Consider the following 7,569-nt stretch of genomic DNA (forward strand, 5'->3'; position numbering starts at 1 on the left):
GTCACTGTTTCTGTGAGAAGCTTTCTCCTCCCCCCTACCTCCTAATATATTGTGCCTTAACTTTCATACTGCAGTAGCATTTTTGGTGCATTTTTTACTTTAATGTTATAGGAGCATTCTTTGGTGCATTTAATTTCCTTTGTTTAAAAACGTGAACGTTTAAAGTGGGGCATGCTTGTCATTGAAGGGCGAGTTTATGCTTTTCTGCAAAGCTGCATTAACAGAATAATGACACTTTGGTTTGTCTTATGAAGGCTGAATCTTCATAGATGTAAAGGTTACTAAGAGAGGAGCCAACTCCTTGCTAATTGTATCTGTCAGACAAGTTGTGTCAGTAGCCCACCCCTAAAAACCATCTCCTCAGGCATGGAAAATATGCAGTTCTCCCTGCCCCTTTTTATATATCATAAAGTGGTCAGGAGTTGGTTTGACTCTGCAAAATGTACAGCAATATCTGCAGGACACCTTTCTTTGTCTTAAAGTGTTTTTTGCTGAATTCAGTTATAAAACTCACGTTGATTTCAATGGGACCAAACCTAGGCCAATAATGACTGCTTTTGAAAATCTCATGTTTTTAGTGTTATCGTTTTATTATACTGGTAACCAGCCACGAGATGCTGTGCTGTTCTTTCTGCTGTGTGTTGTTGGACTGTCACAGTGACTGTATATAGAAGTAATAGGTTACAGGGCTCTCTAAATTCAATGTTGCTGGTATACCAGAATTGAGTAGTAGGTCTACAAAGGTAGACGTCACCATTAACATTCCCTTCTATGCCTTTGTCATCTGTGACAGCATGTGAAGACAGGAGATTTTAAAAGATGTGTATTATGAGTGTGTAACAAGATGTGTGAAGAACACTAGTGATCATTTTGTTTGACAGGTTTTAATGTGAGGAAGTCTCTCATTTCCCAGATACTCTGTTTGTTTTGTACCATGTTAATTCCTTGCTGAGCCACAATAAATGCAGTCAGCAGAGGTATCTAGCAAATGTAGAGCCACACTCGGTTGCTATACTTAACCAGTTCTGTTAACCTAATGATGTCTGTAGGACTGGGAAGACCTAATTTTCTCTCTTTGGAGGTAGAGCAATGTAGTTTTTGCTCATTTAGTACAGGCACCAAAGTTCTGCTCCCTGCTTTAGATAACTAGCCTTGCACTCACATTGCACTGCAGCTAGAAATTTCACTGATGACTTAGTCTCTCTGCTCAGCTCTGCTTAGGCTGTAGTGGGAGTTATGTATTCTGCATCTCGCACACAGCATATTTTAAAAAATAAATATAATAGAGAAGGTTCAGTGTTTGGAAAACAAGTCCTCTAAGAAAAAGAATTAATGAGAACTGGCCGTATTCTGGCTAAAAAAAGACCACTGGGAAGTCATACAACACTTCAGATACATAAAAAAATGTTATTAAAACAGGACACACACACGTCAAAATGGCACTGAAAAAAAGTATTAGTTCTTGTGGGAAGTGGGTCATTTTAAGCTAAACATTATAGATAACAAATGTAACAACAGTTTTATAATAGTGTGAGCTGCTAAAAAACTGAGGAATCATCAATACCCCAAGAAAACATTCTCAGTGCTCAACTAGTTGTAATTAACTAATCACATTATGGCTAGTTAAATCACTCCTATTGCAGTGCAGAATAAGGTAGGTGACCTACCACAGGTTCTTCATACCCAAGTGATTTTATGATTCAGTTAGAAGAAAGAGTCAGAAGTCTAAATAAATTATAAGGAAATCTCATTTCTCTTGAGCAATATTATCCATAATTTCTTGCCTCTGATCAGGTAATAATGACAGTAGGAGTAGGGTCTTCACAAATCACTATGAAGCTATTACAAGATATACTTAGGACTGCATAGAAACAACAAGAAAGTGCACATATACAAACTAAATTGTGAAGCAGAGTTTGCGCAGTTGATTAATTATTGCAAATATATATATGTGTTTGTTGCACTTGGACCAGAGATGCATGTTCCATTTCAATCCTACAGTGCAAAGTATTATAGTATTGTCTTAAATTATTATCACCATCAGCATTAGTATGAAAATCTTCCACTTGAAACAAAATTATGTTTACAACAAGGAAAGAGTTAAATAGACAGATCTCATCAGTGAAAGCAAGAAATGATTTCAACTGCACACATTCACACTGTATTCAGTGGGACAGTGGATGGAAGAAATTATAGGAATTGGGCAGGGGGAGGGGGCAGGCCAGAACATTAATTCTAGATTTCATTTATATGCATTTTGGAATCATAGAACGTTGAGACTGGAAAATCCTACTAGATAATTTAGTCCATTATTCTGACAGAAAAGGATTTTCCCTGCAATGCCTTCTAGTGTTTTAGCCTGTTTTAAAAGTCCTAAGGCCTCTATGACTGTCATTGGCAGACTGCTCCACAGGCTAATACATCTCACTGTGAGAAGGTTATTACTGATATTCATCCTAAAATTTCTTTTTGCTCACACATTGTCACTCCCAGTTACAGCACTATATTCAGCTTTAACTATTTCCTTTCCATCCTGAGTGATTCAGCCTTTCAAGAGTGCTATAGCATGTTACCATGTCCGTCCATTAATCATCTCTTAGCCAAGCTTATTTGTTGTTAGCTCTTTCTGTCTTGACCTTTAAATAAGTCCTCCTTCCCCAACATTTTTTGTTATTTTTTAAATTTTGTTCCCATTTGTCTGTGTATAGGCTGGTAAGCCTGGTCAGAACTGATTATAGTTCTCCAGTAGCAGTCACAGCTGAGACATATAGAAGAAGTCTAATACTGCCCTGCTCAGTGAAATACCTTTGCATATGTAGCCAAAAACAGCACTGACTTTTTTTTGTAGCTACGTCATTTCTAAACTCCTGTCTAGTTTCCTAGCAACATAAAGACTGGGTTTCTCTTGGGCTTCCTCCTCCCAGTTAGCGTATGTGTTTTCAGACTCTATTTCACAACACATAGCATCTTACACTTTGCTCTGATGCTTTTTCCTTGTCCTGCAGCCCTACTCCTCAGGCACCAGAAGTTTGTCTCCATTGTCTGGACTTTTGTGTCCATCTGTGCATCTCAGGTGGAATGAGTGTGAAATCCGCTGCCCAGTCAGCTCGTGTTGAGAAGTTGGCACTAAACAGCTAGAAGTGAAGGGCAGTGGTAGTATTACCTGCCTTTAACTTTTAGCCCAACAAACAGGGAGACAGCTGGCACTGACCTTGACACGTACAGAATGAAGCACAGGGTACTCTTTAAACCTCTAATGTTTTACGTTTTCTCAGAGAGTCAACCCTGCTGGGACTTGGAACTGCTTCATTCTTCCACTTGGGGGTATTCTCCTAATTCATTTTGCTCCTGGGTCTGTGTGGGGGTGATTGCTCAGTGCATATGGTGCTTATAATAGTGGGTTCCAGTGTACTCAGCGTGTATAATGATTTCAGTTAACTCAGACTGAGGAGGCCAACCATGAAACAGTAGTACAAAAATTTGAGTACTGCACTCCCCATAAAAACGAACCCTCTGAGAGAGGGTTTTTAAATAGAGAACAAAAGAAGGTGAAACCAAAGCAGAGTTTGTGACTGATCTAAGGCTGAAGAGCCATCTTTCAATTTTGCAGGTCTGAGTTCCTGATAAAAGACCACAGTGTCATTGAGATCTGAAATTTCAGAGTCAGATGACTGGGATAACCAAATTAATCCTTGACAAAGCAATAAGATTTTGCCAAAAAAAGGAAATCCTTCAGAGTGAAGCTTATTAGAGGTAGAGGTGGACAGAGAACCCTAACCCCACAAAGACAGGAAAGCAAGTGACAGTAGTGTCAGCAGAGAACAAGAATGCCTGCACTTGGTGGAAACTCCTATCAGAGCCATAGGGGACTTGCAGACAGCCAAAGGACAGAGAAAGGAAAACAAAAACTCAGTGTGATTTAGGGGGCTAGGAGCTGCCACCACTTCATTAACATGATGCAGCGTATCCTATGATGGGAAACAGTGATTGAAAATGGAAGTGGGGTCACAAGAGATTGCTTTATGTCACCCCAGATGGACATGAATCACTGAGGAATAGTCCCAGAAGGGAGGGAGATAAGGGGCACTGAGTCTTCTGTTTTGCTAGGAGGGAATCAGACAAGCACCAGGAACAAGTTAAAAACAAGTGGACGCTTCCTCCTGAAAACAATAGTGCTGCTTTTCTAGGTGAGCCCCACAGATCCAAGCATCAGTGCCAGCATATCGAAGGCTGATTGAATATTGGTAACAATTGTGTGTTGTATTAATTCTGGGTTTGTAAATGTTTCTGTTACTTGGTTGTGCTTGGTAGGGACTATGTGGTAGTGGGAACTAAGTCTATTAGGGTATGTCTACACTACCCTCCTAGTTCGAACTAGGAGGGTAATGTAGGCATACCGCACTTGCAAATGAAGCCCGGGATCTGAATTTCCCGGGCTTCATTTGCATAAGCGGGGAGCTGCCATTTTTAAATCCCCGCTTGTTCGAACCCCGTGTAGCGCGGCTACACGGGGCTCGAACTAGGTAGTTTGGACTAGGATTCCTATTCCGAACTACCGGTACACCTCGTTCCACAGGATTTAAAAATGGCGGCTCCCCGCTTATGCAAATGAAGCCCGGGAAATTCAAATCCCGGGCTTCATTTGCAAGTGCGGTATGCCTACATTACCCCGCTAGTTCGAACTAGCGGGGTAGTGTAGACATACCCTAAGAGCTGAGTTGGCAGACAGCGTGGAGGGGCTCTGGGGAAGCTCTTGTCACAGCCTGATGGGTTAGAACAGGAGACAGAATAAAGTAGAGTTCTTGCAAGTGCTGAGTGATCATAGGATGGCATTGTTGGGAGTCTCTCTACCTCTCCCCCCATCCCCCTTAACTGAGGAGTCAGAAGGGAGAAGGGGTTTCATTGTCACATAGCTAAAGCAGCAGTATGATGCAACTTTGGAGATTCTGCGTGTCTCTGCAGCTTTGTGATCAATGCAGAACTGACTAACATTGCTCTTCCAGCTCTCTGATCGCTGTAGTAGCGCTCTTTAAAAGTTCCCCACCATCTTGGGTTGACAGAAATTACCCTTTTGCCACAGTGGGACTTCAGCTATGGAACTCATCCTCCTTTGGCATCAGTCTCAAGTTCTTTCTTTCTGCTTCTCAAAAACCCACCACCCATTTTAATTTCATTGTGACCACTCTTGGCTCCTTACTTCTTGCCATCTTTCTTTGCATTGAACACACTGCTGTTCTTTTTTTTAAAATGTGTTGTGTGCCAAAAAAAAACCTGTGCGCTAAAAATATTGCAGTTAATACATGGGCATGCAAAGCTTATGGAAATAGTGTGGTCTTGTTTTTTGTGTGTGCTCCATACTTTGGCTCTTAGAATTTGTTCTATTTATTACCAGAAAAAAAAATTGAAAAGTTTAATAACTATAATATATATATCTCACAAAAAATGGCTTGTTTTGGTGTAGCCTATACCTATTTCTGATTGATTTAAACTAAATTGTAAACAACCACTGTTGAACCAAAATAAGTGTCCATTTTGCGGTTTGCACTAGTTTAACATCCAGCAGCCTTCTTTCCTCTTAGGCTACCTTTTCAGACTCCAAACTCTCTAGAAGATATTGCCCCACCCCTCACATTTTCTGGAACATGTGGGCATGTTAAGGAGATTTATGCCAAAAAGCTAGTTGTGCAAGACCTCACTTCTCAAACTAATAGTGACAAAATTTGTATTTCTGGGTGTTCTTTTTTTTTATTTAATTTTATTTTATTTTTACAGTTTTTGAAAGGAAGTGGTGGTTTTCCACTTCTGGGCAGGCACAGATGTACAGGAAGCTCTATCAGTGTACTTGTCTGACTTCCAGAAACTACTTTGTGCAGCGTGATAGACGTTCAGTAGATTTCTCTCTTTCACCCCAACCATCTCCAAGCAAGTTAAATACATCATTCACTTTCCCCTGAATGTAGCAGCTCAGGCTGCAGTGATGAAACAGTTGGGGCTCATCTACACTGGCCCCTTTTCCGGAAGGGGCATGTAAATTTCATGAGTCGTAGTAGGGAAATGCGCGGGGGATTTAAATATCCCCCGCGGCATTTAAATAAAAATGTCCGCCGCTTTTTTCCGGCTTTTAGAAAAGCCGGAAAAGAGCGTCTACACTGGCCCCGATCCTCCGGAAAAAGCGCCCTTTTCCGGAGGCTCTTATTCCTACTTCGAAGTAGGAATAAGCGCCTCCGGAAAAGGGCGCTTTTTCCGGAGGATCGGGGCCAGTGTAGACGCTCTTTTCCGGCTTTTAAAAAAGCCGGAAAAAAGCGGCGGACATTTTTATTTAAATGCCGCGGGGGATATTTAAATCCCCCGCGCATTTCCCTACTACGACTCATGAAATTTACATGCCGCTTCCGGAAAAGGGGCCAGTGTAGACGTAGCCGTGGCGTTATACATGGGTTTGTTATGGCTGACCATTGTATACTGAAATAAATGGCTTCACATAATTTGCATGGCTTGTTAAGTGAAGGTGTTTTTCTGCGTAGATAAGGAAATGCCAAAGAATAGAACCAGATGTTGAAACTGGCAAGGGAACTTTTCAGGAGTGCAATAAAAGTCAAGTCTGATGAAGAAAAATGGTATCTCCTTCAAAACAGTCTTCTCAAGGCATGGTGACATGTTCAATTAGGCTACACTCTTCTTTTAAGTACTTCTCAAATCAGAAACGAGAGACTATTGCAATATTTCTCCTACTAACTTGTTATTTGCACACAGGGTGAATTACTCTTCATGAAGCGTGGCTCACAAATCCCCATGTAGACCGTGAAAGGAAGAAGTGTGTGTGTGTGTGTGTGTGTGTGTGTGTGTGTGTGTGTTTCAGAATGACCTCATCATTGCCCTATCACTTTTGCAGTGTGTTTAGTTATTTCTGTGTCTGTTGCCCCCGTTTGGTGCCACAATTAATTTTTTAAACAAATTGCTTTTAAACAACTTTTAAGATTGTGAGCTGCTTCATAGCAGAGCTAGAGGAGTTGTTCTCTATGGGATATGGCTACTGGTCTGATCTCTTACCAGTTCAGATGCCCCTCAGCAGGTTGAGAGTATGCCCTCTCTGATATGTCGGATCATTGCTCCTCTCCAGCTGCATTAGAGGATGGGATCTTCTAACCATCTTTCAGTCGTGTGTACAGTCCTTTATAGGACGTTCAACTGAATGGTGAAGCAAATGACACTTTTTTCAGTTCTCTTGCCTTCACATCCAGCCAATGTAGATGCTCTGTAGTCCCAACCTTTTGCTAATAATTAGCCAGGGCTCTCCCCGTCTCCATTCAGCATCACCTTCTTTGTGGCTCTCTCTCTCTGTTGTTAATGTGCTAGCCAGCACAGCCCCATACCACTCATGTTTTGTGGGTTCATCTTTCCTACTGCCCTCTGGAACTTCTCCACCAGATCCCTGCTGCTCCAGTACTTCCCAAGTCCACTCTATCCCCAACCTATCCTAACATTTAGGACCTTCAAATGATGGGCCTTAAGACCTCTCTGAGACAAGCCACTACCACAAGATTGCTTGGCCTTAAATTCCTGCAGCAC

This window comes from Pelodiscus sinensis, chromosome 5 (assembly GCF_049634645.1).
Source record: "Pelodiscus sinensis isolate JC-2024 chromosome 5, ASM4963464v1, whole genome shotgun sequence".
NCBI lineage: Eukaryota > Metazoa > Chordata > Testudines > Trionychidae > Pelodiscus > Pelodiscus sinensis.